The sequence below is a fragment of the Psammomys obesus genome, unplaced genomic scaffold (genome assembly GCF_907164565.1).
Source record: "Psammomys obesus unplaced genomic scaffold, mPsaObe1.curated_primary_1811, whole genome shotgun sequence".
Classification (NCBI taxonomy): Eukaryota; Metazoa; Chordata; class Mammalia; order Rodentia; family Muridae; genus Psammomys; species Psammomys obesus.
The window spans coordinates 26623696-26637637 of record NW_026592118.1 but is presented as its reverse complement, the minus strand read 5'-3'; the positions used below and the strand labels follow the sequence as shown (position 1 = coordinate 26637637).

At 36.1% G+C, this 13942-nt stretch overlaps 1 protein-coding gene across 1 annotated transcript in view; it reads right to left on the bottom strand.

Moving 5' to 3' along the window:
* Znf804b (zinc finger protein 804B) overlaps window positions 1-13942 on the bottom strand; it is a 558165-nt gene that overhangs the window by 291857 nt on the left and 252366 nt on the right. The gene's annotated exons all lie outside the window — the stretch shown is intronic.

Genomic DNA, 13942 nt, shown 5'->3' with positions numbered 1-13942 from the left:
TATAATCAGATATTAGCGTTACATTATAGGATAAACATAGTAAAATCTACAGACCTAAAAAGCTAAACAATAAGGACCCTAGGAAAGATGCTTAATTTTCATTCAAAAGGACAAACAGCCTAGACACTGGAAGCCATAGAAGAGAGGGAACAGGATGGGAGCCTACTACAGGTGTCCTCTGAAAGATTCCAACCAGCAGGGGATCGAAGCAGATGCAAAGAATCACAGCCAAACTTTGGGCAGAGAGCAGGGAGTTTTATGAAAGAAGGGGGAGATAGAAAGACCCTGAGGGGGCAGGAGCTTCATAAGGAAATCAACAAAGTTAAAAATTCTGGGCCCAGGAATTCCTGCAGAGACTAATAAACCAACCAAGGACCACGCTTGGGGAGGACATATACCCTGCTCAGCCCATAGGCAGTTCAGTCTCCATGTGGGTTCCTTAGTAAGGGGACCAGGAGCAGTCTCTTACATGAACTTGGCTGCCTGCTCTTTGATCATCTACCCCTGAGGAGCTGGGTGGCCTTACTAGTCCACAGAGAAAGAGGATACAGGCAATCCTGATGAGACCTGATAGTCTAGGGTCAGAGAGTAGAGGAGGCAGACTTCCTCCACCAGTGACTTAGTGAAGGGAGTAGGGGAGAAGAGAGAAAAAGGGTTGGGACCAGGAGGAGATAAGGGAAAGGGCTACATCTAGGAGACAAAGTGAAAAAAAAATGAGGACTGATGTTACATAGCTTTTAAAACTATATTATATCTTTAATCATGTGTTGGCTAATAGAACATGATATTAAAGTGCACGTTGTTGCCAAAAAATAAAAATAAAAATAAAATAAAATAAAATAAAAAAAAAGTGGTATCTGGTTTACAATATGTTGAAAATTTGAATAAAAGCCTTCCTTCTAGAAGACTACTTTCAGTGCTGTAATTCTTGAAGATACTCATGCATATACAATTGCATATCCTAGCACACAGTTTTCTTTGGTAAATATTTATAAGTACAAGAGGCAGCAGCATAGGTTCAGTCTTGCAAGTTGTCTCGGAAAGAACGGAGAATCTGACAGTGAAACTGATGAATGAGTACATAGTAAGACTCCCTCCTGTGTCATGCTCCAAAAGTTACATATTTAACACATTTCATACTAATTTTAAAGAAATATAAACATATGCATAAATGTTTTTTCTATTAGTGATAAAAATGGAGATGATTTGCTGGAAGATTAATTCTTTAACTAGTGAATGATTAATCATATAAGAGGCATGACTGAAACACAACATTCCAGACAGAAGGATTTCTCAGCCACTATTTATCAATACATTTTCCACTCTGTTCTTTCCTGGGATTCTTACACATAATCCTAAAAACATTTTAAAAGACGTTCATGTGAAGAAATTTCTACAGTTTCTACAACTGAATTTTCATCACTTTTTTTAGATTCATGTTTTATACCCTATACTAAATATAAAATGTGATGTGTGTGAGAGAGACAAAGAATATGTGTGTATGTATGTATGTATGTATGTATGTATGTATGTATGTATGTATGTCTCTTTTATACCTTCATGAGAATATAAATGAATACAGACATTATAAAAATGTGGAGACTCATCAGGAAAACTATAAATGTCAGGGGATTAGTTCAGTGATACAGTATCTCTCTAGTATATGCAAAGCTCTGTGTTTAATTCCCAGCATTATGCATAAAAGAAAAAACGTACACGCTACCTGAAATTAGATATTCCACATACTCTATAAGTTTCTGGTTATTTGCCTAAACAGTTGAAATCAGTATATTGGAAATATTGTAATGTGGTCATAACACCCCAGAAATTGAGTCACTTTAAATGTTTATCAACAAACGAATACATGAATGCAATGTGCTGTAGTGTATTTATGCAACCCTATAAATGATTATTTAAAATTTAACTTATTTATTTATTACAATTTACTCACTTTGTATCTCTGTTGCAGCCTCCTACCTTGTCTCCTCCCAGTTCCACCCACCCTCCCTCTTCTTCTCCTATGCCCTTTCCTTAGTCCCCTGATAGGGGAGGACCTCCCCTCCTTCTATGTGACCCTAGCTTATCTAGTCTCCTCAGGGCTGGCTGCATCATCTCTCTCTGTGGCCTGGCGAGGCTGCATCCCCCTAGAGGAGGTGATCAAAGAGCCAGCCACTGAATTCATGTCAGAGACAGTCCCTGTATCCCTTACTAGGGAGCCCACTTGGAAACTGAGCCGTCTATGGGCTTCATTTTAATTGGGGTCTAGGTCCTCTACATGCATGGTCCTTGGTTGGAGTGTCTGTCTCGGCAGAGGCCCGTTTTTTTTTTTTTTTTGTTTTTTGTTTTTTTCTTTGTTGTTCTATTTGTGGATTTTCTGTCCCCTCCAGGTCTTACTATCTCCCTCTTCTTTCATAATGATTCTAGAACTCTGCCCAAAATTTGGCTATGAGTCTCAGTATCTCCTTCCATCTGTGACAACATGGGTGGAAATGGTGAACGTTAAGTTAAATTAAAAAGAAAAACATATAATCTGCATTTTAATTTATAGATGAAATCTAATAATTCATCTAAAAAGGTAATAATATGTCCAGAGTTTTGGACAGTGTGTGAAGTTGGGTAACAATGTTCAAAGGGTATTAAGCTTCATTTAAAGAGAAAGAATAAATTTGTTTTTGTTTTTTGTGAGAAAAGGTTTCTCTGTGTAGCATTGGCTGTCCTGGAACTCACAGAGATCCTCCTGCCTCTGCCTCCCCCAAAGCTAGGATTTCTTCTTCTTCTTCTTCTTCTTCTTCTTCTTCTTCTTCTTCTTCTTCTAGTATTTTTCCAGGATGGTGAACTTAGAGTAAATAATTTGCTCTATCAACATCTATAAATTACAAAGGGAATGAACTTAAATTTCCCTACTACAAGAAATGGTTAGTGTTTGAGGTAATGGCTATGTTGATAGATGTGATCGAAGCATTTCTTCTCTTATTTATAAACAGCAACATTATTTCACACCCCTAGACCAAAAACCAAAAAGAATAATAAATGGATTTGCATTCTTGGAGGGAGTGTATATTTGTAAATCTCAAGACTTAACCAATCCAGTCTACACCCACATGCTCTTGATGTTTTCTTTTTATTTTATTTCTTTATTTAGCTATTTATTTATTTATTTATTTTTAATTTTTATTTTTTTAATATTAGTTACAATTTGTTAACTTTGTATCCCTGCTGTATCCCACTCCCTCTTTCCTCCCCAATCCTACCCTCATCTCCTCCCTGCCCCTTTCCCCCTTTATGAGTCTGAGTATCTGCTCTGATACACTGCTAGGCTCCTGATGTTTTCAATCTGAATTCCAGCCTCCCTTCTTCTCAGCATGCAATGCCCACAAGCTTGCTTCTATGTATATATTAGAATTGCTTTTTCATTGACAAACTTCATGTCTATTGTCATGTGACATCCTTTTAACATTGATAAAGTAAAGGTTGCATCATAATTTTGAAATGCTCTAAAATTAGAATACAGGAAAGCAAATATAAATCTATTTTTAAATTTACAAACATGAAATTCCCATTCATTAAAATAAAGATAACTGCGTTAGCTCAGGGGAAGAAACTGGTGATGTGTGTAGCAGAAGAATTAAATAAGATGAGATGTGGACAGATTGGTTAAAAATACTGTATTTATGATTGCAACCATAAATTTAAAAATATAAATTTAAAAATATAAATTTAAAAATAGACTTACACTAAAAAATCAAATTTTTGCAACCATCCTAAAGATACCTGATAAGCTAGGGCCAGACAGAAGGAGAGGAGGACACCCCCTCTCAGTGGACTCAGAAAGGGGAAGGGGAGAGATGAGGGAGGGAGGGGAGGTTTGGGAAGGAAAGCAGGAGAGGGCTACAGCTGGGATATAAGTGAATGAATAAAAATATTTAAAAATAAAAAAATATTTTAAAAAATCAAAATTTCCCTCAAAGTTTTTCTCCTTTATTTGTTATGTTTTTAATCTCCATTCTCTGTCATTCCATATCCTCCAAATGTCTTGCAAAAAATTCTACTGTGTATATATCTCTCATATCTGATATCTTAAACATTTGAAAAAGATTTCTATTTTTTCTTTGAAGTATACATATTCTTGCGTTATAAAACTTGAGAGAAAAAAATCCTGCCTCTAACAATGCTGCAAAAAGAGAGTCCAATCCTATCATACCTAGTAGCCAGGGATTTATTTCATCTTACAACAAAATGAATGTGTAATTTTTGCCTGAAACTTAGTTAATGTATTATTTATACTGTGAAAAGAGAAGCTTAGAAACAAATGAGACTACATTTCCCTCTAAGCAACTATAAGAGATTGTATCAGGGAAGAATATTGAAGAAAAATTACATTTCCAATATGAAACACAATTGGAAAAAAACATTTTTCAATATGATTCTAAATGTTGCTCTGCCAGGAAACTTCAATTAGTCTATGGAATCTAAAATTTATATAGTGTAAATTAATCGAAAAAAGGGGACCGTTCCTCTGTTTTCAGAGGTTATTTAGTGTATTCCTGTGATTTTAAGAGAGGCTCAAAATCATATTATATATATTTGGCAGAAAGAGCACTCAACTATTTTATTGTCAATTTGAGGAAAACATAATTCTGAGAAGATTATGGGGCTCTTTCATAACTCATAAAGCTTGATGATAAAAGTAGGTAAGGACATAAGAATTGAGATTTTACTCTCATTTATTCTGTTTCCTTGATATAGATTTTTATTACCTATATTACATAAATCATAAATTAAGCTAAATTTCTTTATATGTCTACTTCCTTTTGACAAATATTTGGTTGTTTAAAATAAGAATAAATTGTGCCCTGTTTGTAGCTCCGAGTGGGCTGGTAAAGTCAGTTATGCAAATATAAGCTTAGTAGGAAGGCTGCCACAAAATGTATTCTCCATGTTGACATGAAGCCATGGGTGAATACCAAAACCAGATAAGACATGAGTAGAGAAATCTCTACAAAAGAAGAAATGTGTGAACATGCTTGATAATGGAAAAAAAAAATCCTGCAACAATGGGGCCCAAAGGACAGGTATTCCAGGGAGAAAAAAAAGTATATACAAAGGGGCATCAATACAAACCTGAATGATTCTCCTACCAGTGACAAGCAGCAGCTAAGGCACTGACTCAGGGAGGCACTGGAGAAGAACTCAAGGACATCTTACAAATTAAATGAGCCTTGGAAACCAGTAGGGTCAATTGAAAAAGAATGACATGACTATGACTATTTGGGACTAAAATTATATTCAATAGACCTTTTGAAAAATAAAAAAAGCAGTATAAACTTTTTCTTCAAAATTTCCTTGAAAGATGATGCTGAATCATCTACAGACATAGAAGTTCTATATGATAGAGAGCAAGAGCCAAACATGAAAGAAAAAGGAAAGCATGAGGATAAAATAATTCTTAAAAAAGTTTTGTTTTGGTCCTTGTAGAGCTCCTATCCTTTCCATATCATACTAACTTCCCTTCTTTCATATGATTCCCTGCACTCTGCCGAGGGTTTGGTTATGAGTCTTAGTATCTGCTTTGAAACACTGCTAGGTAGAGTCTTTCAGATGCCTTTTGTGGTAGACTCCTGTCATAAGTTCAATGCACATCCCATTTGTCTTTCTAAATGAGGATTAATCACCTTCGCCTGTGTCCACTTTCTTGATTATCTTCTTTAGGTGTGTAGATTTCATTATGTTTATCATGTCTTGTAGGTCTATATAAGCGAAATATATCTGGGCACAGGGTCTTTTCTGAGACTGACACTCAACCAAGGACCATCTATGGATATAACCTAGAACTTCTGCTCGGATGTGGCCTGTGGTAGCTCAGTAACCAAGTAGTTTTCCAAAGTAAGGGGAACACGGACTATTTCTAACAGGATCTCAAGGGCAGGCTGTTTCACACCCCCTCAGGGGAGGAGCAGTCTGTTAGGCCACAGAGGAGGACTTTGCAGCCAGCCCTGAAGATACCTGATAAAACAGGGTCAGATGAAAGGGGAGGAGGTCCTCCCCTATCAGGGGACTTGGAAAGGGGCAGGGAGGAGACCAGGGAGGGAGTGTGGGGTTGGGGAGGGAATGAGGGAGCGGGATACAGCTGGGACACAGAGTTAACAAAATGTAACTAAAAAGAAAAATAAAATAAAAAAAAAGAAAAGAAAAGAAGTTTTGTTTTGCATCTTGCTTTCTTTGCTCTAAACAACCATGCATATTGCTCAGTTAACAAATGAACCCACTCTCTAATCTAGCACTATGATTCAGGTTTAAGAAGACAACTTACCTTATCCAAACCACAATCTTATTACCAACATGTTCACAATTTCAAAAGATTACCTTATTTTCATTCTGGAAAATATGTTAAAAACTTTAAACACAAAATTGTGTATTAATAATGCTTCATTTAACAACATTTAACTTGCATCTTTCCCATCTTAGAGATTAGTCTTAAAATGTCATTGATTAAGGAACAGAATCTCTCCTTGGATCCATTGCCTTTTTGCGAATATTGCAACAGTAGCTCATCTCAGCAGAATAACTTATTTGTTTTCTGTACTTCATTCATCCAGAGAACTTAATAAACTCCTTTATACAACAGTCAGGAACAATGATTGTAACTTATGTAAAATCTTGATAGTTTAGTTCTTTTGTCCGTAAAATCAATCTCTTTACATATTTCATTTTATAGCAAAAGAGAGTCTTGACCTTTAGTAGAAAACTTTCTGTTCTAATTATGTCGGTAAAAATTAGAATATTACTGATGTAGTACTACCTGAAAATTTAAAGCATCAACTCTCCATTCCAATTTCAACCACTTAAAATATTTCGACCACTGGATATAGGGTTTAATTAAACTAGAAATTACATTTTAAGATACAGAAAATTTAGTTGCTAAGGTTAATTGTTCTTATTTTAACTGTAGAGGCCAAATAGTAAATTTTGAAAACAATAGGTATCATGATATTATGGATGAATCTGGTGGTGGTAGTAAAACAAATGTCTTTCAACATCATAAAATTTTCAGGCAAATGGCGGGATCTATAAAAGATCATCCTAAGTGAGGTATCCCAGAAGCAGAAAGACACACACGGTATATACTCACTTATAAGTGGATATTAGACATATAATACAGGATAAACATACTAAAATCTGTACACCTAAAGAAGCTAAGCAAGAAGGAGGATCCCAGGTAAGATGATCAATCCTCATTCAAAAAGATAAATGGGATGGAAATTGGAAGAAGGAGAAAACAGGGAACAGGACAGAAGCGTACCACATAGGGCCTCTGAAAGACTCTACCCAGCAGTGTATAAAAGCAGATGCTGAGACTCATAACCAAACTTTGGGCAGAGTGCAGGGAATCTTATGAAAGAAAATGGAGATAGTAAGATCTGGATGAGACAGGAGCTCCACAAGGAGAACCAAAGAACCAAAATATCTAGGCACAGGTTTTTTTTTGAGACTGATACCCCAACCAAGGACTATTCATAGATACAACCTAGAACCCTGCTTAGACATTGCCCATAGCAGCTCAGTAGCCAAGTGGAATTCCTTAGTAAGGCGAACAGGGACTCTCTCTCTGACATGAACTCAGGGGTTGGCTCTTTGACCACCTCAAGCCCCTTAGTGAGGAGCAGTCTTGCCAGGCCACAGAGGAGGACAATACAACCAGTCCTGATGAGACCCGGAAAGCTAGGGTCAGATGGAAGGGGAGAAGGACCTCCCCTCTCAGTAGACTTGGAGAGGGGCATGGGAGGAGATGTTGGAGGGAGGGTAGGATTGGGAGGGAATGAAAAAGGGGGCTACATCTGGGATACAAAGTGAATAAAGTGTAATTAATATAAAAAATACAAATTTAATTAAAAATAAAGGAGATCTTATGTTGTACTCCTAAGATCTGGATACCATTGTGTTGATTTCCCAGCTGGTCAACACAAAGTTCAAAATAAAGAGTAGACTGTTCATGATTGCTAAGATTGAGAGTATTTATGGTTTTAAGGCCTGAGTGTATTTGTCTGTTTCTCACTGATTACACAAAAGTAGCCTCTCTTTGTTAATATCAGATTTTCCAAATGCAAACGCACGTGTTTGTCATTGTCATTCCTAATCACAAAGTACTTGTGTACTCGTTCCATACGAAGACTATATGAAGATTAAAAAAAAGCAAAAACAATTCTGTTTAAATTATTAAGGACAATCGTTTTCTGTAAAAAGTATGAAAAATTACATTATAATAGTAACAATAATATAGATAATAACTTTTATTAGGCAATTGAACAAAATGGGGTGGATATTTAGCATGTTGAGGCCATGATATTCAAGTCTGATTTGAAAAAAAGAAAGGCACAAAGAAGAGCCAAAAAAAAAAAAAAAAAAAAAGGAACACTTAAATATGGCAGGTCTGACTTTGGTTCTTTAGATGTATAACTTACCTTAATCTACAAAAGAAAAAAAAAACTTATTATGAAGTGGGCATTGTTATTTATCTGTGTTTTATTTAAAGAAACTAAGCAAACTTCAGAAGAAATTAAGCAGAAATGACTTTCAGAATAAAGAAAAGGGATACAATTTTTAATCCTGCAACAAAGAGTATTCTGTATATACTCTATGACAGGCACTACCTGATAATTATGAAAGCCTCATGGAGAACAAGGCATGTGAATTTATTTTTCAGGATTAAGTTACAAATTTGTAACTAGGAAGGAATGTTTGAGTCCATAAAGACAGCTCTGTAGATGCACCAGCAACATTGTGCGTTTGATAAACCACACTAAATACAGTATCCTGAGCTTCAAAGTTTCCAATTTCAACTAGTTTCTAAATCCTCTCAGAATTTTGTTCTCCTCTGACAAAGCCTGTGCTTTATCCCTAAGGTCATTTTCATGCTTTCTCATCATCCTAAATCCCAAAATATACTGCTACTTTTTTCACTTATTGTATGACTTTGCTTTGTATTTCATAGGAAGTAATCAGTTACTATCTGTAACTATCTGAGGTGCCTGGCACTATGTATAAGTCGTGCTTGCTCTTTAAAATGTGCTGTATATAGTGGTGTTTAGATAAAAAAATAACCATTATCATTAAAAACTACTCTATGATCATATGACCTTCTAAAATAATAAGGGTGAAAAAGTAACTAAACATGGATAGGTCAGGAATCAGGAACTGAGCGAATGTGTAAAGAAGGAATTCACCGGACCAAGAAAAATAAACAAATTCTAAAGGTAAAAGATCAAAGGATCAAAGACAAGTCTGATACAGAAATCCTTCCTTCAGAGAGTTAGCTTAATACTAGATTTTGTCCAGTACAGGAATCTGATATTTGAGGACAGTAGTTTCACCTCAAGGGATACAAGGACTTTAAGATCAGAATCTCATCTCTCTTTGCTAGGTTAGCCAAAACTTCCATGTTACCAGTATTTATCTTTTAGTAACAGAATTAGGGTTTTGTTAACAGGAAAAAAATAGTACCTTAATTTCTGAGGATACATCCCTTCACGACTGGCTCAGTTTTAAGTATATAATCCTGTGTTGGTGAACACCTATTATGAAGAGACTTCTCCCAGTTAAAATGAGATACAAGATTAAAAAAGGAGGTATAGAGACATCAGAGAGAAGAGAGGGAAGAGCATGATGGGGATAGAAATAGAAGATGAGAGAAGGGAAGATAGAGGGCAGGATACACAATTGTTTCTCCATATTTCTGGCACTACACCCACAAAGGCTCTGTAGTTTTGGTGATTGAATGTCAAAGGCACAAAGTTGAACTAGCATCATGCAGATCAAGAGGAAGTTCTGAGAACTCAGAAGATACCACCTTTTTTTTTTCTCTGTTATAGGTACTAAACTATCTCAACTGCATATTTGTTTTCTACGGTGTTAGAAAAATCTCTCTGCTTGAAGTCAGCCCTTCTACTTTTTAACAGACTCTTTTCCTATCCAACATTATCAAAATGCTAGCTCTAAGCATTCTTTTTCTCCTGGTCTTTAGATTAATCCTGGCTTTTTAGCATTTAAGCATGTTACCTCCATCATTTTCTTTTTATATTAATTACAGTTTATTCACTTTGTATCCCAGCTATAGCTCCCTCCCTCATTCCCTCCCAATCCTACCCTTCCTACCTCATTAACTCCCATTCCCCTCTCCAAATCCAACTGATAGGGGAGGTCCTCCTCCCCCTCCATCTGACCCTAGCCTGTCAGGTCTCATCTGGACTGGCTGCACTATCTTCCTCCACAGCCTGGTAAGGCTGCTCCCTACTCAGGGGGAGGTGATCAAAGAGCCAGCCACTGAGTTCATATCATAGACAGTCTCTGTTTCCACCACTAGGGAACCCACCTGGATACTGAGCTGCCATGGGTCACATCTGGGCAGAAGTTCTAGGTCATCTCCATCCATGGTCCTTTGTTGGAACCATCAGTCTCAGAAAAGACCCCTGGGCCTAGATTTCATAGTTTTGTTGCTCTCCTTGTGGAGCCCCTGTCCCATCAAGATCCTTCTATCTTCCCCTTCTTTCATAAGCACGAAGTTTGACTATGAGTCTCAGCACCTGCTTCAATATGTCAATCAGTAGAGTCTTTCAGAGGCCCTTTGTAGTAGGCTCGTGTCCTGCTCCCTAAGAGAGGAAACCTCCATCATTTTCTAATATGCAATGTTTTGTTGCTCCAACCCAAGCGTCACTTTTAAGTCAGCAACTTATTTTGGACTATGATTATCTTAATTGTTCTGTTTCATGGATTTCATATTACTCTCGTCAGGTTCTGCTCTTCTGTAATTTAACTTGGAAATGTTAATTTCCCCAATATTGAAATTTCTTAGCGGTTTTAGTTCGAGGTATATATTTTTTTCTTACCCTCTACATTTTCTTTGGAAAATCTTTTTATTTCGACAGGAGATCATATCAAAATATCTGAATAATATTTCTAGTATGTATGCTTTCAGGGTTGACAACAGTTGTTAGATAACCAGTCAAACATTCTCAATGTTTGTATTTTTTGTGTACATGACTGGATTCATATCAATAATACATATTAATAAATCTTTTACCACTAAAAAAATAAAAGAAATAAAATTTTAAAGTTATTGAATGTGTATCAGAAGTTCAATATGCTCAACATAGAGAAGGTATTCATTTGAGAACTAGTTTATAGAGATATCTACCAAGTCTTAACACTGTCATTCAGAATTTCTATTGTACACAATAGTTTCCCAATCTTTCCCAGCTTTGCTTTTGTGGTATGAAACAACATATAGAAAACAACTTGCTGACCAAATCTCAGGACAATGTGCTCTTCGTATTATTCTCTTTTATAGCAGACTTATTCCAGGTATTGAATTCTGATAATTGTGCCTCTAAAAAAAATTTTCTCAATAGTTTTCTTCTTCTTTCCTCCTCTAGTGCTGTCCTTTGATAAGACCACTGTTATCTTTTAACCAAGACACTAGAAGAGTCTTTCTCTTGTCTTCATACATTAAACATGATCCCTAAAACGATGTAAAATATTTTTTAAAGCAGACAGAATCACACAATCACATGTGAAGTGTTTGTTCGTGCAGCCCTGTGATCTAGAAAAAAAAAAAAAAGCTATTCCAGTCTATCTCACGTGAATGTTATCTCTCACGTTAACATCCTTACACAGGTGTAATCTGCAGTCTCTAGTTGAACAGCTCTGCCCTGACCCACCGGTTTTTCTAATTTCTGAACTCTGCATCAGCGAATTTCGCTTATACAGAACATTGATGTTTCTATGAGTACATAGAATGGTGCAACCTCATGATGGCATGCTGCACTCACCTATAGTTAAGTTTCTAGACTCTGAGCTGTAGCTGGTACTTAACAGGGAATCAAGGCACATTTGTTGAACGAATGCCCCACTGTGTGTGTGTGTGTACATAGGCTGACGTGATTAGAAGTAAACAACCAAGTGGTGAAATGAAACTGTGTAGTGAGAGTGAAACTGTGGTTTGGGAACCACAGAGCAGACGGGGTAGGTTGTACTCTACACTAGTTTAAGGAGATGAATACACATCTTTTAGGTTATAAGGTTATTTTACAGAATTGAAGCTATTTAGTATAATATAATTAGAGATATTTTAAAAACATACCATTGCAAGATGAAAATACATTTTTCAAAATGAGTTCAGTTACGGCAATGATCTAAAACAAAGGGATGGAGCGAAAGCGAGAAGGAAGAAATGCGGAAAACAAAGATGTTTTGAACAAGACAGAATCAGTGAAAAATTTAAAAACATGCTTAGATTTAAAGTTAGAAGATAAAAAGTAGCCTTATGAGTTCTCAGGCAGTTAGGAACCTTTATGGGCTTTGTGCCAATAGCCAATGTTAAGTGCAAAAGGGAACGAGCAAGATTGGATAAATATAACAAATTTGACTGGAAGGTATATAATATTGGACAAGATGCTTTTTGATATACATTGGAGATAAAGATATGAGAATTTAACCTTGACAAACTAAGAGGACCATCAGTATGATGTTTTGCTGCTATCTTGTCTGAATTGAAACATTCCATCTTTCAGGAAGAAAGATGCCCCACGAGACACAGGAAACAAATGAAACCTACAGCACCACAGAACCGGATGAAGAAATTCAGAAAGTTTAAGATTCACAAGTCCCCTCTGCAACAATGTGAGCAGTATACACTAGCTGGGGACAGGAGATTCTGCTGGGAGATGTCTGCATGCAGCACAGGAAGCTCCTGGGATAAAACTCTCTCAGGCCATCACCGTGCAGGTGCAGAGATTTCAGTAATGAGGCAGTCTTTGGTCACCTGTGCTCCTGTAACTAACTCCAGTAAAATCACTGCTTTGCCAGGCTGGACTTTGGTAGAACATTTCTTTGCCTTTTGTTCCCTAGGAAGGATGACAAGAAAAGTTTGCTCCTCTCTTCCAAGATAAAATATCTTAAGTCACCCATTTTATGACACTTTCTTGATGCTGCTCCAGGACAAAATACAGGACGTCCTTTGACAGTTTGACTTGATGAACATGTGAATGATCTTGGTGCAATTCGAGTTTACATATAATTTGTTAAACACCTCTAATTCTATTGACTCAACTCAGTTTATAAATAATTGCATAATTCCTTTAGCGTATTTAGTAGACACTGTGATCTATCTTCTCCATTAATTAAATCATGGTACAAGTGCTTTTAGTATCCTTTAGATTTTTGGCATGATTTTTAAAACAATGTATCATGAGTAAATATACTATTTAACACATTATATGTAAATTGCATATCTCAAATTGCACTAAGATTATTTACATAGTCATTAAAGCAAAGTGTCAAATAAATTCCTGTATTGTACTGTGAATTCCTGTATTCTTGTATTGTATTGTGAAACATCTCAGCACGGGGCAAAATATTTTATTTTAGTTGTCAAAAATATCTTTTGTAATTTTAAAATGTATCTTCTGTTTTTTTTTTTCAAAAATTTCTTTAGTGTATATTTATATGCATTTGTATGCATCTACAAAGATTAAATTCTTAATTTTTTTTGAATTTTATTCTTTTCTTATCAGTTACATTTTATTAACTCTGTATCCCAGCCGTGAAATTCTCAATTTTTAATATTGGCATTCTCATATCTTTTAAAGCTAGCTAATAATGACACGAAGAGAGCGAAAAAAGAAATAATGGATACAGGTTCCAAAGACTCATTTATTGTTTCTATTGCCAAGCAGAAAGACATTCCTAAGGCTAGAATGGCCCCCTGCCCCTTCTTGACACCACCTTTCAGGGATTTCTTTGAGAGACCACGCTAAATCAAAGTGCTGGACCCCGAGGAAACGGAGGCTTGGAAACATTTGGAAATAGAAGCTAAAACAAATGTCAACTTTTCATAATCCTGACCAGAACTACAACTGTGATTATTACATTTATTACAGTGTATGAGGAA